A 27,685-nucleotide genomic window follows, 5' to 3' on the forward strand; every position below is an offset into this window, starting at 1 on the left:
AGATAACATCAATAAATATTTTTATCATATGTTTAGTAGTAAATACAGTTGTTTTGCATATGTGATAAATAGCCTGCTGTTTAATCCATATCGCGCAATTTTGATGCGCACCCTTTATCGCATACCCTTTATCACATCCTACCCTTACTCGCATACCCTTTATCGCACCCCTACCCTTTATAACACCCCTACTTTTTTTTTTTTTTTTTTACATTAAGTCAGTTTATTTAATTTTTTTGCTCAAGAAAAATTTTCTTCAAAATATGTCAATTTTTTGAATGACGTCATTGTTTGGTATGTGACGTCACGAACGTCAAGTTTTCTATATTGTATGTGACGTCACAAACGTCAAGTTTTCATATTTTTGGCACACTGAATACAACTATAAAAAGTACAAAACAAACAAATAAATACAAATTGTGAGTAATAAACAAAATAATTTTTTAAAGCAACAGCACGCAAATTGTTATGTGCTTTGGATAAGTAATTGAGCAGTTCTTTTAAGGCCTTTGAAACAAAACAAAAGAAGAACTAAAGGTAACCTAGTGCTATGGATCAGAAAACAGTTCATATAATATAATACTCTTCTGTTGAAATATATGATAAAGCGTATAATACATGGCAAAATCCGTATCATATGCCGTATCACCCTCGACCAATATCATTCCTCGGGCCTAAAGGCCCTTGGGCTGATATTGATGTCTCGGGATGATACGACATATGATACGGATTTTGCCATGTATTATTCTCTATAAAGTATATAGGATAAATGTGTTGTATACTTGATGTTGATTTATAAATGATCATTATAATAACAAAAATTATTTAAAAAATGCTTCCTTGTCAATCTAGACTAAATTTACTTAAAAGGTGACATGCTCAAATAATTATCAAATAAATGTGGTATAAGTGTAGATGTAACTATCGAAGAGTTTGTACAGACGTGGCACCCCCATGTTATCCCATTTATTTGTATTGTAGTCTTGTCATTTACATGATGTAATATTGTCATTTTAATATTATATTTAACATTGCCATAAAAGCGGGAGGTTTGGCATGCCACAAAACCAGGTTCAACCCACCATTTTACTCTTAAAATGTCCTGTACCAAGTCAGGAAAATGGCCATTTTTATATTATAGTTCGTTTCTGTGTGTGTTACATTTTAATGTTGTGTTTCTGTTGTGTCGTTATTCTCGTATATATAATGCGTTTTCCTCAGTTTTAGTTTATAACCCGGATTTGGTTTTTTTTTCTCAATCTATTTATGAGTTTCGAACAACGGTATACTACTGTTGCCTTTATGTGGCACCTTATCTTATCTGCTTACCTCAATCGGAGGATCAAAAGTAATGTTTGTGTCTGACCCAGCCCTTTCAAACTGTTCACCAAACATATCGCTAGACAGATGGGAGTTGTACGGAATCCATTCAAAATTGTTTTCACTGTACAAAACCCTACAATGCATTTTAAATGAATACAGTACATAAAATAAATGAATACATAAATGATAATTACAAATACATTAAATCTCTAAAGGTTGCACTTTGTAAATACAGCTGTTCTCTAAACACTCCTTTTTTGGGGAGATCTAGAATATTCATAGAAAATTAATTTTGTTTACATACTGGTTCCCAGTTATGCTCCCTGTGTTCCATTTCACAGAGACATAACCTGGGAATGTTACCAATAAATATACATGTGCATAATGTTTAAATTGAAATCAATGGTAACCCTTCATTCGAGGTAGGGGTAGCCAGAGACATATAATAATATTGTATTATATGTCTCTGGGGTAGCTAAGAAAATTAAAAGTCTAAGAAGTTCAGGGCATATAAACGTTGAAAATATGCCGCACAGCCCTATATTTTGACCTTTAAAAAATGTAGTGCATATGAACTTTCAATTCTAGGATAAGATTTTTTTCAAAGCTTCATGGTAAAAGTGGTACAGTTTTACGGTAAAAGGAGTTCCTATGGGAAATTGCATTGTCAATATTTACAGAAATGCAACCTATAAAATGTCTAATCATCATTTGAAAAAATCACCGTGAAGAAAAAGAGAATGTTGCTCTGTTGTTTGATAATTTATCGAAATAAACACAAAAATAGCCTGCAATATCCAAAATAATATAAGCGGTTAGGAATATGGTTAAATCCATAATATCTCTAGAATTTGCACCAAACGACTCCGTCCTTTCAATAGATTAACCTCCCTTGTAGGGAAAACAAATTATATCAAATTTGCTGGTTATCAAGTCTTTTTCCGTCTTGGATTTTAAACTAACGCGTCATTTGGAACTTCCTTTGGCCGATTTGACAAAATTGTTGTGATATTCTACGGAAGAATAGTATTTTTTTTCAATATTTACGAAAAGATCTGGACTGATAACTGAATGAATAGGTGAGATAAAATTATTTTCTCTGAATATGCAACTTTTAAGTTGTTTTCCTATAAGCTGATGAATAAAGAACAATCTCTTCTTGTATATTTATTTGTTTTCAAATCTGACTTTATTGCTTATTTAAAGTCATTTGAAACCTCAAATTGAAAAAAATGATGCATATGGTTTTTTTTTGACGAAATTGATAGTTTTCATTATCAAACTTATGTACATATACTTTTTTCTGAAAAAAATTCTTTAATTTGTCCACAATTAAAAGAAGTTTACTTTTTTTAAATGCTTGCTTCCAGGAAGCAATGTACCGACATATTTTCCGTATGCAAAGTGACCTTAGCGTGACCAGTCTCGTAAAAATCCAGTGATCGCAATATGCATGATCTGTCACTAAAATAAACTATTATCTGAGTGTACATGTTATACACGTGCTCAATATCCATGCTTATTTGTTGATTGTTTACTATAAGGTGACAATCGGTAAATTACGGCTTCAAAACTCGACAAATAATGAGCGGCCATATTTTCATCTCATAACAGACAAAGAGAGAACAAAATGACGATTATACGATATGTTTGCATAAAAAATGATAAATTCGTACACAAAAGACTAAGTGTATGATACATTCATGCATTTGTTTAAGAATTGGATAAAAAAAAATCATCAGTCACTCGTTTCATATGACTTTAATATATCAGCAATAATATATAATCATATGTAAATGGCTGTAGCCATGATAAGACAATTTGGCCGCGATACAAATTACCTAAGTACTCAATCTTTTATACTAGTTAAGCTTTTGTCTGGTAAATTGTTAAATCCCGCTGCTTTTGTTTGCATCTGTCCCAAGTCAGGAGCCTGTTGTTCAGTAATTATCGTTTGTTGATGTGGTTCATTATTATTTCTCTTTTCTCGTTTTTTTAATATAAATTAGACCTTGATTTCCATGTTTGAATGGTTTTAAACCTTGTAATTCTGGGTTCCTTTATAGTTTACTGGTCAGTGTGAGCCAAGGCCCCGTGTTGACGACCGTATTTTTAATTCCAATAATCTTGCTTTTTTACACATTGTGATTTTGATGACGAGTTTTCATAAAAAAAAGTTGACACTAAAACCACAGCTTTTTATTTCTATTCTTCGTGTTTTAAGTCAAAATTGATAGTGCGTTTAATTTTCAGAATAGCAAATATTTGCCATATTATTGAGCGCTGCAATGCAGATAAACAGCCGTCATAAGAACAGAAATAAGTCGTGGGGCTCGAATTTATATTGATTTTACCACTTCAAGCTATTTTTGTGGAGTTTCAGATTAAGAAAGTGTTATATGAACAACAAAGCTAGACAGCAGTGATTCGTATGAGATGCTTCAGCGAGTCAGCATGTACTTTGTCTCTAATACACTTTCAACTCACGTACAACCATAATTACACATTTTATTTAAGCTAATAAGGTTAAAGGTACAAATTGTACTGCACCAGATCCGCATTTCGACAATAAATGTCTATTCAGTGATGTTCGATGTCTACATATTTATACATCCATACTTTATTAAAACATTGGAGTGATGATAAAACCAAAAAGGGCAAAAGTATGATCAAAGCCGGGCAAGAACCAGAGCTTTGCACGAAGGAGTTATTTTTTCCATATTTGAAGATAACTTTCAACATTTTAAACAGCAAACTAAATTAAGACATTATACTTAATAAAATGTCTACTTACTAACATGTATTTCAATTTTATTGTGGTATAATGTCTACTGATGAGTCTTTTGTAGAAGAAACACGCGTCGAGCGGAAATACTAAATTTAATCCTGGTATCTGTGATGAGTTTATTTACAACCACTGGGTCGATGCCATTGCTGGTGGAGTTTTAATTCCCCGAGAGTATCACCAGCCCAGTAGTCAGCACTTCTGCGCTGACATGAATTATCATTGATATGGTCATATATATAAATTAATTGTTTACAAAAATTTGGAATTTTGGAAATACTGAGGCCTTTCAACCTCAGGAATAGATTAACTTATATTAGCTGTATTTGGCAAAACTTTTAGAAATTTTGGTCCTCAATGCTCTTCAACTTTGTAGTTTATTTGGTCTTTTTAACTTTTTAGGATTCGAGCGTTACTGATGAGTCTTTTGAAGACGAAACGCGCGTCTTGCGTAAATACTCAATTTAATCCTGGTATCTATTATGAGTTTATTTACATTATACTTTGTATATTTAATAGTGTTGTCAAATCGTATAGTTTTGCCTAACCGGTTACTCGGATAATCGTTCAACCGATTAACCGGTTAACCGGTAGTTTAACTCGTTGTTTGAAGGCCTTATTTTTAGTACCCTACACATGTCCGCTTTTATAATACGATGAATTGAAGTTTGTACTTTGGTAAAATTAGTATTATAAGGTTTGGCTGTGAGGATTTATCGACTTCTAATAATCCAATACACGATATATTTAATATGGCGTTTATCATAACTTCAGATTGAAAATTAAAAACCCTCTTGATTTCACCGAATTTAAAATGTCTAAAACCGATGATTCTTTCATTTTCTATTGATGTCTCAAAATATGACGTCGGGTGTTTCAATTTGAAATGATTTAGTATGTTAATTGGTTGTTAATTTGGTATTTCGTAAATAGTATGACAAAGCCATGCACGATGGAGGTTGCACAGTCAGATGTAGGTCTTCTCAATATCAAAACAAAACTAAAATAATGAAGTTAATCGTAAAATTTATTTGGATTACTGATTTAAAGTTACAGTAAATGATTAAAACATGTATACAAATAATGTTTACTTATGATCTCGCCCCGAGATGATAGACAAGTTGTCACAGTTTTGATTGATTTAATATTTTTAGATGACTAACAGCAATCAATATACTGTAAAATTGATCTGTCAAACAATATACTGTAAATAAACTCATCATAGATACCAGGGCCCAGTTTCACGAAGCTGTCTTAGGACTAAGACATGTCTTAGGATGGTCTTACGACATATCTTAGTCCTAACTGGGTTTCACAAAGCGGTCCTAAATTAGGACACCTCTTAAAGTTGGTCATAAAGTTAGGACAACGCGAGAGGTGTCTTATGATGGTCTTAGGATAGTTATACGTTTATTTATATAAATGACACTCATTTTTTATATTAATTTTGAAAAAAAATATCTTATTATTATCTAATTATTTATTCTCCTGTTCCTGCTTAAAACATATATACATTGACGGATTATCAGGATTTGTCAACAATGAAAATTCGATGTATTGATATAAAAATTGCACGATTTTATCTCAACCTTTTATAACCAATAAAGTCGAAATTGAATTCAACTCACTTGTACCAAAACAATGTCATAATTTTATATTCTTTTTTCTTAATTTTGCATTGAAAATTTCATATTTATATTGATGTATTGTTTAAAGATAATTTATATATAAATTACTTTAATTTTTTTATATTTATTTTGCAAATTATGTCATTATATTAATCAATACGTTTAGAATAATTTATGGTAAGACATACTACATTTACATGATTTTTTTTCCGTAGATCATATTTATATTTGAAAATTTAAAGAACTAGCGACAGGTTTAGGATGTCTTAGCTAAGATGATCCTAAGACAGCTTCGAGACGAGGTCTGAGATATGTCCTAGGATAGTCATAAGAGGATCATAAGACATGTCCTAAGATCTGTCTTATGACATGTCTTAGGATAGCTTCGTGAAACCGGCCCCTGGACTAAATTTTCTATATACGCCAGACGCGCGTCTAATTGATCCGTCAAACAATATACTGTAAAATTGATCTGTCAAATTAATTACCACAATGATAATTTTAAATAGAACAAATTTTTTTAATGATTTTATAACACATTTATATCAAATCTGTTAAGATTGAAAAAAGTCCGGTTAAACGGTTAACGTTTTCAGTATTCGGTATTCGGTCCTTCCGACGGATAACCGGTTAACCAGTTAATCGTTGACAACACTTATATTTAACTAGTAATGAATTCATGAAATTAGATAAAATGTTTAATAATTAAATAAATATATTGTTATGTTCATAAAAGTTAATTATAGATAACATTTTTCTTAGTACCCGGACTATTTGGAAAAAAATTGATAACAACACGTTTAATAATTTCATGCGTCCGAAGCGCTTTTCTGGATTTACCTTCATCAGGAACGCTAAAAGCCAAACATATGAAATCCGAAGATGTATAGAAACCGTTGAAGAGCTATAGTCAAAAATATCTGAAATAGATAGCCAAATTCATCTAAAGTCAACATTGCCTGAGGGATTTGAAACATTAGTTTCTTCATAATTTATAAATTTATAAACGGACGATTTTAGAAAAGTTTGTTAAATACCGAAATACTGACTACTGAGCTGATGAAGCCCTCGGGGATTGATAGTCCACCAGTAGAGGTATCGACCTAGTGATGTAAAAAATTGAAAACAACACGTAAAATAATTTTTTGCGTCCAATGTGCTTCTCTTGATTTACCTTCATCAGGAACGTTCAAAGCCAAACATATGAAATCCGAAGATGTACAGTGGAGATCACTTCTAACCTCTCATTAAATCTGTCAGAATCTGTCAGGAGAACTGTTCTAGGACAGTACGTAGAACTGTCAGCCTGACACCTTTTAGTCAGTTCTAGTTAGAACAGTTCTAACCTAGAACTGATTTGGTCAGTTCTACCTAGAACTGATTTGGACAGTTCTACCTAGAACTGACCAAATCTCAGTTCTACTTCTAGAACAGTTCTACGGTTAGAATTGATTACAAATTCTACGGCTAGAATTAATTGATTTATAAATTCTACGGCTAGAATTAATTGATTTATAAATTATACGGCTAGAATTAATTGATTTATAAATTTGACGGCTAAAATTGATTTATAAATTCTACGGCTAAAATTGATTTATAAGTTTTAAGAACTCTTTGTCTAAATACAAAAGCTTCGGCAAAAGAGCGATTAATATTCTAAAGAGTATTGCTATTTTGCCGGTTTTATTTCAGATTTTTAATCGCCGGGCAAGGGAACATGTTGAACCCCGCCATATTCTGCATGTATGTGCCTGTTCCAAGTCAGGAGCCTGTAATTCAGTGATTTTCTTTTGTTGATGTGTTACATAATATTCAAATTATTTGTTTTTCTTTCATTTGTTGAACATAAATTAGGCCGTTAGTATTATAGGGGGCATTATTATTTGAATTGTTTGACATTTGTCATTCCGGGAGTCAGGATGGCTCGTTATCACATAACAAAATTATCTGAACTCATAAACCAAATGTAACTTGTTTCCCAATCCACAAATGTGATATCTGTTTACGAGTAGTGTTCATACCTCGGACGGACCTGTTTAACAAAAATCTTTTGACCGCATCAATCTCAACTGACATTATTTACTCTTTCTTTCTGCAAATCTATTTAGCTGCACAGTACTTCAGTTATATTTTAAGGTCAAGAGGGACTGTAAAATACAAGTTACATCAATATTGGAAAACAATTTTGTTCGCATCAATTTATAGTGCCAGCATGCAGGGGCAGATCCAGACATTTTAAACAGGGTGGGGGGTCCCAACCCAGAGTAAAGGGGGGTTCCAACTATATGCTCCCATTCAAATGCATTGATCGTCCACAAAAAAGGGGGGGTCGAACCCCTGGAACCCACCCCCTCCCTGGATCCGCCAATGAGCAAGTCCTCTTTTTATTCAAAATATTGAATCATAAGGCCACACCAATTTGATTCCTTGTTCGACGGACCCGCCCGCACCTATTTTTTTTCAAAACAGATTTTTTTTATTTTTTTTATATTCCCGCTTCCCGCATTCGGAAATATAATCATGTCCATTTCCCGCACCGTTTTTTTTTTTTTTTGGTAAATATTCTAAAAAGAAATCAACATCTGTTTTTAAAATCACAGTCTAACCTGTGTATAACGATTTTAAACATAAAAGCACCCCATCACACTGTGTAAATATCTGTGAGAATATTTGTTTTAGCATGAAACCTATTTATCCAAAGCGGGAGTGCTCCGATATAAATTTAGAACAGCGGAAATACCTTTTAAGAACAAAACAATGGTTTCTTTCCCCCTTACGTATATTCCCTATCAACAAATGTTCGTTGTTAGAATAAAGTACAAAGAACTTCTGAAGGATTTGCCTTCAACTGCAATTATATTGTATGCTGGCGAAACAAAACTATTCATAGCCGCTGCATGTTTATGCACCTGTCCTGATTGATTCAGGGGCCTGTCGTTCAGCATCGTTTGTTGATGTTGTTCATTGGTATTTTCCCGTTCAGATCTATAAGTTAGATCGTTGGTTTTCCTGTTCGAATTGTGTACGCTAATAACTTTGGGGTCCTTTTTAGTTTGGTCTGTATCAAAGCCCTGTGTAAAAGGCCGTACTTTGACCTGTGTTTGCTATTATCAGGTTGAGAACAACCCACCCTCAGACAAGGGGTCATTTTACTGACGTAGAAAAGAAAATAGAAATACCAACATGACCAAGGATTTGTTTAGTTCTTATATACAAAACTTTTGAAAACTTAGAATTTTGTACTAAAAAAGAGGAGAGTTACATCATATTTTAAACAACTTTTTCTAAAAGAGGGGTCCACTTATTTTGAATAATTATTAAACTGTTAAAGTAAATGTGTTAACATGGTATAAAAGTCCAGGAATATTACAAAAATTCTTGGACATGTTTTAACCATTTAATACCAGATAGATATATAGTTCTTTGAGAAAATATGAGCCCTTTTGTACAAACAAATATACATTTGTGTATTATAACTTATATTGATCCCTCATAAAACATGTAAAAGGGATAAATTTATAGCATTAATGGTTGCCCCCAAAGTTGAAACTGAATATGACTTGGATGGAGAATTGTCTCATTGTCATACATAGACCAGATTTAATTATTTCTTGGTGAATAGGGAAACAATACTTCAGAAATTAAAGAAATGTCAAAGTACAAGTGATAAATAAAGTTTTAATATTGTCAAAACCTACTATTTTATGTTTACAAAAAAAATTATAATCGCTCGCCTCTACTTTTCAAGCTTCGCCTCCAAAATTTGCAAATTAAATATTTTTTTATTAAAATTTTCAAATCGCTCGCTCGCCCCAAATTTTGGAGTCCAAAAATCCGTAGAACAAGAAATTAAATTGGTGTGGCCTAAACAAATATCAGTAGTTTTCATACTTCAGACTGAGTCGTGTAATAAAGTCTTTTGACGGCATCAACCAAAACTTACCATATTTGCTTTTTTTTTTTTATATAAATCTATATAGCTGCACAGTAATTCAGTTATAGTTTTAGTTCAAGAGGGACTGTAGTATATAAATAACTGCAATATTGGAAATCAATGACCACACATTTTTTCGCATCAATTAAGAGTGCCAGCATTTCCTATTTTTATTCAAAATATCGCATCAGGAACAATTATCAGTAGTTTTCATACCTCAGACTGACTCATGTAACAAACTTATTTGTCTGCATCAATCAAAACTGACCATATTTGACAACATCAACCAAAACTGACCATATTTGATTGCATCAACCAAAACTGACCATATTTGCTCTTTTTTATGTAACTCTAAAAGTCGCATAGTAAATCTGTAATAATTTTATGTAGAAAGATGGATTGTATAATCATGATAAAACAAATGATAGAAATATTGGAACGTTTGCATCAATTGAGAGTGCCAGCATGTCCTCTTTTTATTCAAAATATTGCATCCTTAACAAATATCAGTAGTTTTCATACCTCAGACTGACTGGTATAACAAAATTATTTGTCCGCATCAACCAAAACTGACCATATTTGCACTTTATTATATACATGATGTAAATCTTTATAGCCGCAAAGTAAATCACTTATATTCATATATCAGGATGTATTGTTTAATATACATGATATAAAGGAAAACAATATTGGAAAACAAAATGCTCGCATCAGTTTTAAGTGCCAGCATGTCCTCTTTTTAATCAAAATTTTGAATCGTATACTAATTTCTGTAGTTTTAATATCTCAGACTGACTCATATAAAAAAAATTATTTGTCTGCATCAACCAAAACTGACCATATTTGACAGCATCAACCAAAACTGACCATATGTGACAGCATCAACCAAAACTGACCACATTTACACTTTATTATGTAAATCTTAATATATATATATATATACACGGTGGGTATGGTTGTCCTGCGAGAGAACGTTCTGTGCTGGTGATTTGGTCCTGTCAGGTGCTGGTGGGTCCTGATTCTGTGCTGGTGGGTTTGTTTACATTATATCAGAACGGCAATAAAACGACTGTTTTGTTGCTTAATTTTTCTCTGATGCGTCATACGTACCATGCAAAGTATATTACAACAATATTATATTGCAAAAGTCGTGCAAGTTCGTTAAACGGAATTGTCCTGTCGCTGTGCTGGTGATAAGAAAAACGGTCCTGGTTCTGTGCTCATATGTCCTGGTTCTGTGTCCTTATATTTTAGTTAAAGTGGCATATATTCAAGATCATTGATGCTGTACTGTTATTGACTTATTAACTGTTGTCTGCTTTCTTGAAATTGACATTGTTGTGAATCTGTTTACTGTTATTATGAGAGAAAAAATACCCCCATTTTTTAAATTAATGTAATCTTATTTATTGGCCTGTTAATGAAACCCTTCTTGCCCCCTTTTAAGTTAAGAAAATATGGTTACGATTTTTGGGATTAAGATCATTTTGCAAGATCACCAAAATACGTTGTAATTTATACAATACTTATATAAAGTAGATGATGTGGTATGTTTGTTGTCAATGGACAAATTTCCATAAGAAACCAAAGGAAGTATGTGTTAACAACCATACGTCATCGTACGACCTTCAACAATAACCCATAAAAGAAAAATGTAAAAGGTTTTGCATAAAAATGGAGAGCAAAAATATAGAACAAAGGACTTTCTGAGCGTTTGAGTCATATGTCTTTAGCAGCTTAAAATACATTTGTTAAAGAATAACACAAATAAAAAAATCATACTAATCATATATTTGTGTAAACAATTTGATTATTATTAAATATTCACAAATATTTACATGTATCTAACGTAACACTTTAACATTCCATTTTTTTTTAAATTAATAAAGAAAAAAATACATTCATTTAATTTATATCTTTAATTGTAAGTATGTTAAAAAAAACTCTCTCATCTTTCTTCCACTGCATGATATGTTACACATGCACTCCTGACGGTTTTTTTTAATTCAGGCAATCAGGGACTAAGTAAAGTATAGTAAGTCATTGAGAGAATGTATTTAAAATTTGACACATTTGTCATTTATATACTAAATAGTGAATAAGATAAAAAAAAAAAAAGTACAAAAGAATTTATTTTAAATAAGACTTATCAGCATACACATATTTGTGCAGCATATGTGGCAATGAATGCATGCTGGCTTTCTTATCATACAGTCACACAGATGTTAATTGTTGGACCTGATCTACAACAGCGCCACCTGGAATTAAGTGGGGATAATCTTCACCAATGTCTCTCATTGAGTGCTGACTATAAGAATGACAAAAGTATTGCGGGTTTGTTTGTTTGGGTTTGTTTTGTGTTTTTTTTTTGGGGGGGGGGGTAAGTTATAGCGAGGTTACAGTGAAAGTTTTAAGCTTGGAATAGTTTCCCGTAAGATTTAAAAGTTGTATTTTAAAAGAAAAATGTATCTTATAGCTATTAAGATTCACTTGCTGTATCTGTAAGATTTTTTCAACATATCTTTTTTGTCTGAACGGTTATCAGGTATTTTTTTTCGAAAGTTCGATAGAACACTAAAAAAAAATCACTATTTTATGAAAGGGCAGACTAGAATTTGTCAGAGAATGAAGACGAGATAACTAAGATTTCTCAGCTTTTTCATTTCAAAACTCCAAAATGAATAAATATTTTTGATAAAGAATTACGGGGGAGGAAGTAAACAACGTGTCCTACTTTTCTATATTTAAATATTTTAATGAATAAAAATCAAATGTGCCTTCATTATAATTGAAAATGAGTAAATGAAAATAATACCCAACTAAAATACACTTTTATTTTAATATTGGTAATATCACTAAGCTTTTGAGTTTTGTGTGTCAAACACACTATCTCTGTAGTAATGACAGAGGAATAAGCCTCTTGAGCAATTAAGCCAAATTGTTTACAGCTGTTTTAAACCAAAGACTACTAAAGTGGGCATGTGAAAACGACATTATCAGCGACGCACAATTTGGATTTAGACAAAGTCATGGCACGGCAGATGCAATTTTCGTATTGCATTCTCTTATAAATAGGACATTATCTGACAAGAAACGACTGTACTGCTGTTTTGTTGACTACAAGAGAGCGTTTGATAGTATTAATCGTACAAAACTCTGGATGAAGCTTTCACGTGTAGGAATCCGTGGGAAGTTATTGACAGTTGTGCGCTCTATGTACGAAGTAACAAAGTCTTGTGTTCGTTTCAACGGTTCGTACTCTGAATTCTTCGAATGTCAAATCGGTTTACCACAAGGCGAGGTTTTGTCGCCGATATTCTTCTCTTTATATGTGAATGACTGTGAAATGTCCTTTTTAATCGATGGATGTATTCCGCTTGAGATGCGAGATTTAAGTCTTTTTCTTCTAATGTATGCTGATGATATGGTGCTATTTTCGGAAACCATTCAAGGTCTGCAGTCAATGCTGGATTCTTTAAAACTATATACCGTGAAAAACGAGTTAACAGTTAACATTGACAAAACTAAGGTAGTTGTGTTTCGAAACGGAGGTGTTTTAAGGATGATGAGAGATGGTTCTATAATAATGAGAGTTTAGAGACGGTCAATGACTTCTGTTACTTAGGATTTAATTTAAAATTCAATGGAAAATTTCTATTTACACAGAAGAAGTTGGCAGAACAAGGTCGAAAATCAATGTTTGCCATGTTATCTACGTTAAGGAATTACCATTTAAATACTCAAACTATTCTGTCTCTATTTGATGTGTACGTAGGTAGTGTAATTTCTTATGCATGCGAAGTCTGGGGATTTTATAAAGGTGATGATGTCGAAAAAGTCCATTTGCATTTTTGTAAAAGACAACTTGGTGTTAAACAGTCTACAAATTCTGCAATGATATACATGGAACTAGGAAGACTTCCAATGATCGTTAAAAGGAAACTACAAATTTTTAAATATTGGTTCAAAATTATGTCAACAAATAACTGTATTTTAAGCTCCGTATACAAAGAAATGTGTATCGATATTGACAGAAAAAGTTCAAAATTTGTAAATTGGGCAAAGTTAATCAGAGATGAACTAAACAACATTGGACTTGGAGATATGTGGATTAAACAATCAGACCTCGTATTTGAGATTGACTTCCCTCTTATTAAACAACGACTTTTAGATTTTAAAAAACAAGAGATGTATTCGCTACTTGATAACAGTAACAAGTGCCGTATCTATAAATACATTATAAACAGTTTCGATTTACAGTTTTATTTGACAAAATATATTCCTATTGTGTACCGAAGAGCTCTTTCAAAAATAAGACTTTCTTCTCATTCTTTGGCAGTGGAAACTGGACGATACCAAAACATTGAGTTGTCACGTCGTATATGTACAATTTGCCGTCAGTGTATTGAAGACGAATTCCATTTCATCTTAGTGTGTCCGAAATATAAGGAACTTAGAGTAAAATTTATAAAGAAATACTACTGGTCTAGACCAAGTGTGTTTAAATTTATTGAACTTTTAAGTTTAAAGAATATCAAACAGCTAACCAATTTAGGAAAATACATTTTTAATGCATTTAAAATCAGAGACAATATTACATGAACATTCTCTGTCTGTTTACTTGTTTACTATGAAAATTTGTATTTACACCGATGAACTGTAAAGTTCAAGGTAATAACGAATTTGACTCCTTACTAAGATATTTTAGCTAAACCGTGAAGTCATTGTTAGGTAAGGTATTCTACCCTCCTTTCGAAGTAGCCTTGTCCTACAGACAGAAAGATGTGTCATTTGTCGGACTAGTCTACTCTTGGAGTAGGGTAGTTTACATAACCTAACAATGACTTTTCTGTTCAGCAAGCAAGATAACCAAAGATATTCCTTTTGTCTCCACACTCATTGAAATCGGCTTTAATATTGCAAAAGTTCAAGCAATTAGGGCGAAACTTACCGAGTAAAAAAAATCAATATGTCTATCTACCTTCCACAGTTCAGAAAATTCAGATCAGACAACGAAACTGGGTCCAGCAAAATTTATAAGCAATTGAAGATTTTGACCCTCACAGTTTCCATTCACCACAAATATTCTCGTTACAACGAATCATTTTAAATACAAAAATACCAGTTGCAGCTTTTTGTTTATCTATCAATATATGTATACGGATAAATTTATAAAAGGCAGCAGGGTCACCAGGGTGAGGAGTCCATGTCATCTGAAATAAATGCTAAGCATAGATCTAGAAAGAGACAGATAATCATGACATTAAAAATAAACAGCTGCGCCATGAGCGCATGATACGCCCGACGTCTTGTGTGGAAATTTTATGCAATAATCATAAATAGTTTCTGAGAAAGTTTTAAGCAATAACCATATATTGTTTTTGAGACACGGCGGGACATGTGAAACCCCCAACCCTGTTTTTTTTTTTACAAAAAACTAAATATCTATAAAATAAAATTTTGAATCAAAACCAAACAGTATACCGATCTTTAGATTAATATAACAAAGAAGTGTGTAAAGTTTTAAGCAATAATCATAAATTATTTTTGAGATACGGCGCGACATGTAAAAAAAACCCTCCCCTGTTTAACAAAATACTCAATAACTCCAAAATAAAGTTTTAAATCATCACCAAAAAGTATACAGATCTTTAGATTAATATAACAAAGAAGTGTGTAAAGTTTTAAGCAATAATCATAAATCGTTTTTGAGATACGGCACAACATGTAAAAAAAAAACTCCCCCTTTTTTACAAAATACTCAATAACTCAAAAATGAAATTTTGAATCATCACCAAAAAGTATACAGATCTTTAGATTAATATAACAAAGACGTAGTGTGTAAGGTTTTAAGCCATTATCATAAATCGTTTTTGAGATATGGTGCGACATGTAAAAAAACCCTCTCCTTTTTTTTACAAAATACTCAATAACTCAAAAATAAAATTTTGAATCATCACCAAAAAGTATACAGATATTAAGATTAATATAACTAAGAAGTGTTTAAAATTTTAAGCCATAATCAAGAATCGTTTTTGAGATACGGTGCGACATGTGAAAAAAACACACCCCTGTTTTAGTTACAAAGTGCCGTAACTCAAAAAGTTTTAATCTTATTTTCACCATAAAGTATACAGATCATTTGACCATCATAAGAAACAACTATGTTAAGTTTCATGAAATTTGGATGAGTCGTTCTCAAGTTACGGTGCGACATGCTTACGCCGGACAGACGGACAGACGGACGGTGGGACAGACGGACAGACGGACGGACGGACGGACGGACGGACGGACAGACGGATGGACAGACGGACGGACACCGGACATTTGTATACCATAATACGTCTCGTCAAAATTTTGACGGGCGTATAAAAACTCTTCTTTTCGGCTTTTTTCGAACAAATTGACACATAAAATGAATTATAAAGTATTGTGGAAATTTTAACTTGTGTTCATTTCATTGGTTACAACTTTTACTAGGATAACAATCCTGTCAAGTATGAGCTGGGTAAAATATTTCAGAAAAGAAGATGGAAATGTGAAAGTTTCCGTGCAACAGCATACGGACAGCTAACATGCCTCGTCAGGGTGGAAGCTAAAAAGTCCAGGAAAATTTGATTTAAAACCTTTATTCGTTCCAACAAAGGTATTGAGATTTTGTTGAGGATTTCACCATCTACGACAACAAGATTTTTTTTTTAGAATTTACAGCTCTTCTATAAATATATATGCAAAGCAAACCATTGATTAAATTGCTTGCTATGATTGTTTGGATGTTTGTAAACGACAGGTAAGTAGTCTGTTTACTATATACTAGAATTTGTTTGGACAATTAACATTAACTTCAATTCCTGTCAGTTTGTATTTGTCCAATCAAATCCCAGTATGTACCTATTGTTTGAAAACATCCAAGCAAACATAGCAAGCAAGTCAATCAAAGTTTTTTTTTGCATGCTTTTATAGAAGAGCTGTACTATATAATGCAAAGAAGCGTTTAAGTCTTTGGCGAAAAAATACTAACAATTTCATTTTGTCCTATGTAAACTTCCGAACTATTTCCTTCCATTCATGATAATTAAATTGAACAGCAAAATATTTCTTGGTACCTTCTTAATTCCTTTATAAGTCTTATGTAAACATAATTATGACAATAACTGTTGTGAGCACGTCAAGATTCACTGCACACTTTTAAAGTTCTGCTTCATCAAACATTAAAATGTGAACTTAAGTTTTGAGACTTTTTTAATCCACACGATTGGGATTTTTGTATATGAGAACATGGTTTATCTTTTAGTTGAAAATGCGGTTTTGAACTAGCTTTCAGTACCTGCGAGCATTCGTTGTTCAATAATGTGTGTCTTTGTGTTATTATTTTATGTGATAAATTGTTGTGTTGGTACACCACTGTAACAATGAAGGAGGAAATGAGGAGGATTGGTTGGGTGGAAGTGGGGAGGGGTATGCGGAGCGCTAACAAACATGTCTATGCGGCATGGGCTTTGATCATTGTTGAAGCATCAATGTAAGGGGCATTTAATATCTTAATAAAACTATTCTTATTTTAGATACTATATATTGTTATCTGATATTGGACGAAATATGTTGCCCTTTTATGTAATTATGTAATACAAGTTACGATCATTTGAAAACACATATTAAACAGCCAAATGGATGCACAAGAGCTAAAATAGGAGTCATAGATCCTATTGACAACAATTTTCTGCCCAATTTTATTGATTTTGTAACATTTGTTTCAAATATGACCAACTTCTTATCCAAAATCACCAGCACCGTATCAGGACCCACCAGCACAATGACAGGACCCACCAGCACAGTATCAGGACATGCATAAATTGAAAAAAATGCTAAATTTTAATAAATTGCAATGTTTTTTCACAAAATAGTTTTGTCGTGTGATTTGCGGTATAGAAAGCGGACTCTATGAGCATTTTTGTTTTATTGTTTCAGTTCGAGATTTTCTGAGAATGAGCATTTTTGTGTTACGCTTACTGAAACAGTTTAGAGGGTCAACTTTTTAATAGTTTACGTATGAACCCATAAGAAACAAAATTGAAAAATCTCAACTGTTTTCTTCCATTTTTTATGAGTGAAAACGTCAAAAATCATCATTTTTGTCTTTGTTTACATTTTTTCATTGATCACCAGCACCCGTCAGGACCGAATCACCAGCACAGAACGTTCTCTCGCAGGACAACCATACCCACCGTGATATAGCCGCATAGTAAATCACTTATAGTTACATATCACGAGGGATTGTATAATTCAAATGACAGCAATATTGGAACACATTGGCTACAAAGAAAAATCCACATCAATTAAGAGCACCAGCAAGTCCTCTTTTTATTCAAAATATTGAATTGTAAACAAATTTCAGTAGTTTCGATATATTAGACTGAGTCGTTTTAACAAAATTATTTGAACGCATTAACCAAAACTGAACATATTTACACTTTCTCATGTAAATATATATCATGTACATGTATACATATGGCCTCATTGTAAACCAATAATATTTCTATGTCAGGACGGATAATAAAAATGACACCAACTTTGGAATACAATACACCTTATCGCTAATCCCAACTGACCCGGCCGCTTGAACTTTTGAAGCATACAACAATCACTTTTCCATTGTGGCGTCAGATATTTTGTTTTATGACGTCAAAATTTTACTGGAACCTGTGTGATATCCAGTAATGGCGGACAAATAGAGATAAGGTGTATTTATACCATACAATGTATCTAACAAGAATGTGTCCAAAGTACACGGATGCCCCACTCGCATTATCATTTTCCATGTTCAATGGACCGTGAAATTGGGTAAAAAATCTAATTTGGCCTTAAAAGTAAAAAGATCAACCAAAAGGGAACATGTGTACTAAGTTTCAAGTTGATTGGACTTTAACTTCATTGAAAACTACCTTGACCAAAAAGTTTAACCCGAAACTCACACTTTTAATTTCTATGTTCAGTGGACCATGAAAATGGGGTCAAAAGATTTATTTTGTTTGAAAATAAGAAAGATCATATCATAAGGAACATGTGTACTAAGTTTCAAGTTGATTGGACTTTAGCTTCTTCAAAAACTACCTTGACCAAAAACTTTAACCTGAAATGGGACGGACGGACGAACAGACGCACAGACGGAAGGACGCACAGACCAGAAAACATAATGCCCCTTTACTATCGTAGGTTGGGCATAAAAATGTAGCGCGCTATTATTTCCTCTCTGTATCCTTAATAATGAACCGTCACTAAAGTGACTTTTTAAGTAAGCAGTTTGTGATGGGTTTCTTTTTTAAACAAAACTATTTAACGGCATCATCCAACACTCACATGACTGATGCATATACTTTATTTTAAAACAAAAAGTACATGTATGGGAAGTTCTCTTCTTGGAATAGTATACTGCTAATATAATTTGAAGAAGGAAAAGCAAAATGCATGATTTTGTTTGTAGCCTAAGGTCCAGGGGCAAATTTTTCATTCATGTTCAGATCGAGTATATTTTTCTGACGTTCCAGACTCCCAGATATCATTTATAATCATTATGGATAAGTCTGGCTAAATTGACGAGATAGTGCAAATGCATATAGTCTTTTTTTCGTTAAACAACACTTTTTTTCATTAATATCCCATAATTCATCCACTGTACAATTTTCGTTCGAACATTTGTCAAAACAGAATCTTAAATCATGAATGTAAATCCAAGGCAAACAAGGTAAATTACGATTAAAATTCCATGAATTAAATGCAGAGTTATATTTTGAAAGAGACTGTTAAAAACGGGGAACGAAGAAACGTAAACAATGATGTTTCATATGCAATCTTATAAAAATATTTCTCCGATGAGTTGGATAACCTTCTATCCACTTCGATATTTATACATGTAACGTTTGATCAGTAAAAAATATAGAAAATCTGAGAAAATTTGATCAGTAAAAAATATAGAAAATCTCAGAAATTTGATCAGTAAAAAATATAGAAAATCTGCTATTATATAGCAAAGTAATTGGAAGTGATGTTTTTCTTCTAAATTCTAAAGTGCCCTTACTGCAGTGACGTCATTTAGAACTGTTCTACAGTCCTGACTGATTTAGTCAGTTCTCCTGACAGTTCTACTGTTAGAACTGATTTGAACAGTTCTACCTAGAACAGTTTTAGACAGTTCTACCCTAGAACTGATCCTGACAGTTCTACCTAGAACTGATCCTGACAGATCTACCTTGAAATGATTTAGTCAGTTCTACCTAGAAGTGATTCTGACAGTTCTACTTAGAACAGTTCTAGGGTAGAACTGTTCTAGGTAGAACTGTTCTATGACAGGTTAGAACAGTTCTATGACAGATTATTCTGACCGTTCTAATGAGAGGTTAGAAGTGATCTCCACTGTATAAGTACCGAAACCGTTGAAGAGCTGTATGTCAAAAATATCTAAAATAGATAGCCAAATTCATCTAAAGCCAACTTTGCCTGAGGGAGTGGAAACCTTAGTTTCTTAATAATTAAGTAAGTACCGAAATACTGACTACTGAGCTGATGATACCCTCGGAGACTGATAGTCCACCAGCAGAGGTATCGACCCAGTGATGTAAAACAAAAATGAAAACACGTTTAATAATTTCTTGCGTCCTAAGCGTTTTTCTGGATTTACCTTCAACAGGAACGCTCAAAGCCAAACATATGAAATCCGAAGATGTATAAGTTCAGAAACCGTTCAAGAGCTATATGTCAAAAATGTCTAAAATAGATAGCCAAATTCATCTAAAGCCAACTTTGCCTGAGGGAGTGGAAACCTTAGTTTCTTAATAATTTATAAATTTATAAACGGACAATTTTAGAAAAGTTTGTTAAATCATGTCAGTACCGAAATACTGACTACTGAGCTGATGATATCCTCGTGGACTGATAGTCCACCAGCAGAGGTATCAACCAAGTGAAAAATTAAAAACAACACGTTTAATAATTTCTTGCATCCGAAGCTCTTTTCTGGAATCTTGAGAGTCCTAGTTGAAATCCGGAAATCATTGTTTATCATAGATGGAAAACTACCGACAAAGATGTTAAACATATATACCTTAAAGTCCGTGTATACCATGTCCACCTTATATATTCTATCTCACTAAACACTATCCTGGTAATCTGCCATACACCTTCAAGGTCAATTTTAAGGTACTGGAATTGATTAACGCTTGATGCCACCCATCCAACTGTAAATTATGGTTATGTAAAACATAAAACTTACAATTTATATTTTCAAAATATGATTTGGGGCTCAACGCTCAAATGGTTCGTTCCAACAAAATTTATTTTTAATTTATGTGTTGATTTTCGTCGTTGACCACGTCATTCAACTTCTACAGTAGAGAATGGGAAATAATAAATTCTGTGTGTTTATTCCACAGTGTACTGGTGGTTTATGCCACAGGGAAGTGATATGCGTTAAGAGTAGTAGGAAGTCTATGATTTGTTAACTACTGCGAACTAGCATACTTGCGGTGTGAAAAGAAAACAAAGTGTGTAAGTTTTTTTTCGCAATTGCATAGCTTTTACACTTCCAAGACTGACTCCTGCAGTGCCTACCTCACGTAAATGGAGTCTAGTATATTAGACCGTTGGTTTTCCCGTTTGAATGGTTTTACACTAGTAATTTTGGGGCCCTTTATAGCTTGTTGTTCGGTGTGAGCCAAGGCTCCGTGTTGAAGGCCGTACTTTAACCTATAATGGTTTAATTTTTAAATTGTTATTTGGATGGAGAGTTGTCTCATTGGCACTCACACCACATCTTCCTATATCTATCTAGTACATCAGGCTAAACTGCAGGAGATCTCGGAGCAGCAAGGGTAGTAGAGATGCGGTGTGTGGACATGCACAAGCACTCGTCAACCTTGTCCCAGCTATGAATAAAAAGTCCGTTGGATGAGTCGAAGCCCGGTAGGGCAACTCTTCAAGAAGCTACGGTAAAAAAACGTGGAAAGAATTAATTCATTAACTCATGATAGCCGCCCTGGAAAACTTGACCACAAATTTCCAGGCCCTTCAGGTTGGAGTGTTAGGCTAACGGTTAACCCTCCCATCCTGTAAAACAGATGCAGAAACCAGAACATATGAAATCAGAAAACCCTCTGTTATATGTAAAACAAGGGACTCAAAATACAGTGGGAATGACTTCTTCGAGTGGAAGTCCTATTGTGAAAATTAGGAAAATGAATATAAGTCTTCAAGGGCATAAAGCACAATACATATAGGAGCCTGGAATGTTCGAACCATGTTCGAACCATGTATGAAACATCAAGAAAATGCAACACTACTGGTTTGATATTCTTCGGGTAAGCAAATGCCGTTGGTCTGGCTCAGGAAAGACTAGAACAAATAGTGGAAACATTATCCTACACTTTGGACACAACGACAGTCATATAAATGATGTATCAATATAATTGAATAAAAAGAAAAGGCAGAAACACTATTAAAATGTAATCCAATCAATGAAAGAATTGAAACAGCAAGAATGTATTCAGATTATTGTTTGCTTTCTATCATACAGTGTTCCACAACCACAAATGATGCTTAAGATGAGATCTCCATTTATAAATGCAAACGTAGGATCAGACAACACTGATACTGAACATGTCATGGGCAGGTATTGTTGCATGATGAAAATGAGAATGGTTATTCTACTATCGATCTGTGTCTTTGTAACAAATTGGCGATGGGAGGGACCATCTTTTCACATAAAAACGTCCATAAGGTTACATGGAAATCACTGGATTGAAAAACAGTAAACCAGATTGACCACATTTTGGTGAACAACAATTAGCGTAGATCATTAAGAGACGTACGAGTACTCAGGGGTGCAGACGTAAACATTGATTACTACCTACTGACAGTGACCATCAAAGTAAAACTTAGAAAAGCACCAACTGAAAATCACAACAAAAAGAGAATAGACACAGCCAGGCTGAAGTCACCAAATGTTTAGAAAGCATTTCGATTAGAATTAAAACATCGGTTTAATGCGCTAGACAACTCTGATGATGGCGAAGGCAGTTCAAAAGACAAGTGGGATAGCATCAACGATATTTATGTAAAAACTGCAAAAAAACTCAGTTGGTCACAAGACAAATCCAATAGCAACATACATAACAAAAGGCAAGGAAATTAAAAGAAGTTCCAGAATGAAAAATAAAACACAATACCTGGAGGACCTAGCTAAAGAATTATAATATCCAGCAATTCTTGGAGAATTGAGTACAGTATACAAAATCACTACACAACTTTGTGAAAGTTTTTGAAATGTAAAATGCACATGTATGTAAACGACAAAAACGACATTTCATTGAAAACAGAACAGAAAAACGGAAAAGTAGATCCAACATTTCAAAGAGTATCAACATGCACTGAGCATGATGTCTTAACTAACACTGAATCATCAGAAGATAATTTACACATCAACACAGAACCATCAACTATAGAAGAAGTAATGAATGCCATCAAATTATTATAAACAGGCAATGTACAAGGCATTGATTCCATCCACACAGAGAAGATGTTAAAGGCAGTCTTAGATACATCATCTGAAGCACTTTACAATATTTTCCTTGTCATCTGGAAAGACGATGACATACCATCAGACTGGAGCAAAGACCTCATTTTCAATTTACCGAAGCAAGGTTATCAACGCAAATGTGACAACTCGAGAGAAATTAAATTACTTTCTGTACCAAGTAAAGTATTCTGCAATATTCTTCTAAAGAGATTCGACGAAACCGTGGATAAAAAACCTAAGAGAAAAACACGAAGGTTTTAGAAAGAGAGGGTGTATTGATCAAATTTTACACTCAGAATCATCACTGAGCAATGCAAAGAATGGAACACACCACTTTTCATTAATTTTATTGAATGCAAAAAGTCTTCGACAGTCTACATAAAAAACTCTTTGGAGAATCGAAAAATCATTTGAAATTCCATAACAAATACTAAGTGATGCTCATAAAAACCTACAACAACTTTGAATGAATAGGCATCCTTGATAGCTCATTTGAAGTTAAATCTAATGTTAGACATAGATATGTTGTGTCACCCATCATGTTTATTTTGTTCACTGACAACACACAAAGGCATACTACTCCAGACAAGAGAAGGTGTATCCAGTAGACCATGTTTAATCAGCTAGAAGACCTGATGACAAAGACATATTATCAAAACTTAAGGGAACACCTCAAAGAAAATACCAATATACTAAACAACTATGCAAAGCAAAATGACCTGAATGTAAATGCGAAGACAACCAATGTAATTTATATAAGCATCATAAGTAAAGATAACGGGGATTGAAGTACATTTTAAGGACAAAAATGCAACTCTTCAAAATTAATGTAAAATCCGTCCTACTGCTCAAAAACTTGTCGTGTTTCAGTAAGTCACCTTTAAACGTAGCTTTATTCGATGACTTAGACAAATCAATTTTCTAGTCAAATAAGATCAGTAACAAGCGCCTTATCAAGGAATATAATGCTAAAGCCTACACAAAAGCAGAAATCAGACAACGCAGATTTAGATGGTAAGGTCATGTGCTGAAAATGCAATAGCACCACACACCTAACACGGCTTCATATTGCATACCATCAGGAAAACAAACCAGGGGACAAAGAATCACCCAAAGAAGAAAGGTAAACAGTAGAATTGAAAGCCTGCGGTCAAGCCCAGAACATGAAGGGGATGCAGTTCGTTGTGGCCTTATTTCCATCTAGAGTATAAATAAATATGTTCGTAAATACGTTAATTCTAAACCATGCCGTTTAAGAGTTTGACAATTGTTTGAAAATTCCTTTATGGTTGAGGACTAAATAAGTTTGTAATTTATACTTACACGTCTCGTTTTGTTTTGTGTTAGTGCGTATACAGAACACCCTAACCACCACTTTATTCCAGAAAAAATTCAAACTTGCGTTAAATGCTTTATTGAAAAATTACCTGCTCAAAGCGTTTGAACTGCTTTGAAAAAGACTATATAGGAAAACCGAATTTTATTATCTCCCCATAATGATACAGTGCTTAGAAAGTTAACCAGATTTATTTAACATTAATCACAAAGAGAGTCTAGTAAACATCTTTGAATTGGATCTCGTTTAACGTTAAAAGAATTCTCCATTAAAAATTAAAAGTTACTTTATTCATTTACAACGATTTCGCAAGACAAATTTACTTATTTTGTCTGATATAATTATGAATGTATGATGTTTATGACAACAGATAACCATGCTAAGCATCAAACTAATTCATGTAATTGTTATTTAAATTTGGTTTCTTCATTTGATATTGGGTTGCTTTGCTACTATGCATAGTGTTATCAAATCTTATTATTTAATTACTGACGTTGAAACTAATATTCAATGCATAAATATATACCGATGCACGTAACAGAAATAACCTCTTTAAACACAGGTTATGTGTTATGTTTTGATATTGATAATAAAAATATATACCACAATGTATGTCATGAAAAGTGAAAAACTTGACAAAATGAAAGTAATTAAAAATAGCTTTAGATAAGGCATAAATGTGTCTATAACAACTTTAAAATGGGTTTGTTTCTATATCTTTTTACATGTACCTCCATTCCGATTGCCTTCTTGTGCAGTATAAGAATCATATTCGGTCGATGCACTAAACTGATTATCTCTAAGATTTATTGATGATGGATTTATGCAGTCACTATCATCTGAAAGTAGACAGTATTAGTTCAAATTAAAGTTTGTTTTTTTTTAATATAAGGGCATAACAGTTCTTTAGTCAAAATATGTTTAGAATAAAATAAAAAAATATCTAACATTTATAAAACAAAACATGAAAATGTTTTTGTGCAGGTGATCAAGGCGTTGTTGCCATATTAGGCTAAACGGGAAATATTAAGTGTTTACGGTTTGGTTTGTCAATAACATTCCTGATTTATATGAATTGCGTGTTCACAGAATTGCAGAATGTTATTCCCGCCGAAAATCTATTCCATTAGAAATCTTTCGTATTGTAGCAGGCTTATTGTCTAGACTGGTATCGATCTGTGTTTGATTATCTTAAAAATTGTCAGTTCACAAATTGAACAAATGGAGTTCAAAAGATTGCAACGGTCAAATTAAACAAGTAAGTTAGGAAACATTGATTGTAAGAAGAGATTGCTCAAGTATTCTTATTTAAAAGATACTATTTCTACTTTTAGGATGAAATTGTTTTTCTCTGAAAAAGAAAGTTCATGCCAGTCTATATAGTTTTGGTATCAATTACGATTTAGCGTCCCCGTCGGAAAAAAGCACGAAGGACTTCTGCAACGTAACCATACTATAAATTATATGGTTCGCTACTGACCCCATACGGATCCATAGAGGGTTAGTAAAATCCATAGAGGGTGAGGCCGAAGGGTGAAAAAATCTTCATATCTCCCGAGGCCAAGGGAAATGAATTTGTTATTCCACTGCCTAAGCTTTGTATACTATCTGAACTTCAAATATTAGTTTGCATACCGGCATTTTGTCAGACTTATTCGCTTGTTTTTATTACTGAACACGACATATATATTGATAAACAGTACGGATAAACATTGATTATTTAATTAGTCTTTTTGTTTTAACGTCTGAAATAAATTGAACACGATAATGATATTTGCTATTGGTATTTAGAAAATAAGAAATTCAAGACGTTATGTACATAAACCGCGCATAACGTCGCACGATTTAGTCCCGACATGTCAGAGGGGAATATGATACTCAGAGGTGAATATGAAGTTTTGTTGAAAGCGCATCATAAAACCCATTCGCCCTTTCGCCCTCAAGTTAAATGAAAATTGTGTACTTTAACTAACAGTGAGTTTTTATTAGGTGCAGTATTAACACTTAGTAATACAAATAGACAATCCGATTTGAAGAGTATGATTTGTCTTACCTTGTGCCAGGGCTGAAGCAATCAGCAGAACGAAAGCGATGTATTTAACAACCATTATGATATTGTTGTCTGAAAAAGAATATTGTTGAATTTTAAAATATTTTTTTTTTTTTTAGCTCTGATACAAATGTAAACTATGATATGATGAATACCTTATTGTTGTTGTTCAACAATGGCTTAGTATATCGACACTCTCATGTTTGTCATCTGAGTCCACATCACTTCTCCACCCTTTCAGTTTAATTGTTGTCATTGTAAGTGAGGTGGTTCCCTAGTTCTAAGAAGTCTGGCTGACTTGTAAAGATTATGATTAAGAAGTAAATTTTATCATTTTGCCTGGCATGGGTATAAACTTGGACTATTTTATAAGACTTAAGTCTCGTTCTCCATAATGCGACTGGAGACAATTTGACTACAGTGTTTGTAGAGCTCGTACAATAATGTAATATATTATAATAGAGAGGCAAAGGATAGAAAAGTGATTTAAACGCATAAGTCGGCAACAAAAAGACACTGCATTGGTAAAATCAGAGACATATAATACATTATTATATGTCTCTGGTAAAATAAAAATAAAAAGTACTAAAAATAGAAACACAAAGCACAACAAAGAAAACTGAAGACTGTGCAACACGAACCCCCGGCAAAAAGGGGGTCATCTAACATGCAATCTCAAGAATGTTTACCTGATGTTGATAGAATTTGAAGTTAAAGTGAATTCCTCTTGTGTATAAGTGTCTAAAAGTACATCGGTTAATTTGTTCTTGTTTTCATTTAAGAGGCATAACTACGAGGTACTAGGCATCTAAAAAAGTAAGACCTACAGCAGCTTAAATGGTCGAAATGTCAATATTGTGTTTACATGAAGCGTATTGCATTAACATGATGGAAGCGAGAGGTTTTTCATCTGATATATCTAAATGTGTGTGTGTTTTTTTTTTTGTGTAACACTTGTCAACTCAAATATTCAAAAAGTTTTCAACATTTAATTTATTGGACATTTTATCAAAATTTTATCATATCGAAATTCCATTTTTTTTTTTTTTTTTTTTTAAATTC

At 33.1% G+C, this 27,685-nt stretch overlaps 1 long non-coding RNA gene across 1 annotated transcript; it reads right to left on the reverse strand.

Moving 5' to 3' along the window:
• Positions 1-1,324: 1,324 nt before the first annotated feature.
• Positions 1,325-25,408, reverse strand: LOC139510578 (uncharacterized). Its single transcript, XR_011661918.1, has 3 exons — positions 25,305-25,408; positions 20,769-20,901; positions 1,325-1,456 (listed from the first exon to the last, which is right to left on the reverse strand). It is a non-coding gene; the product is annotated as an uncharacterized lncRNA (long non-coding RNA).
• Positions 25,409-27,685: the final 2,277 nt, after the last annotated feature.

The sequence above is a fragment of the Mytilus edulis genome, chromosome 2 (assembly GCF_963676685.1).
Source record: "Mytilus edulis chromosome 2, xbMytEdul2.2, whole genome shotgun sequence".
In the NCBI taxonomy this organism is placed as follows: Eukaryota; Metazoa; Mollusca; class Bivalvia; order Mytilida; family Mytilidae; genus Mytilus; species Mytilus edulis.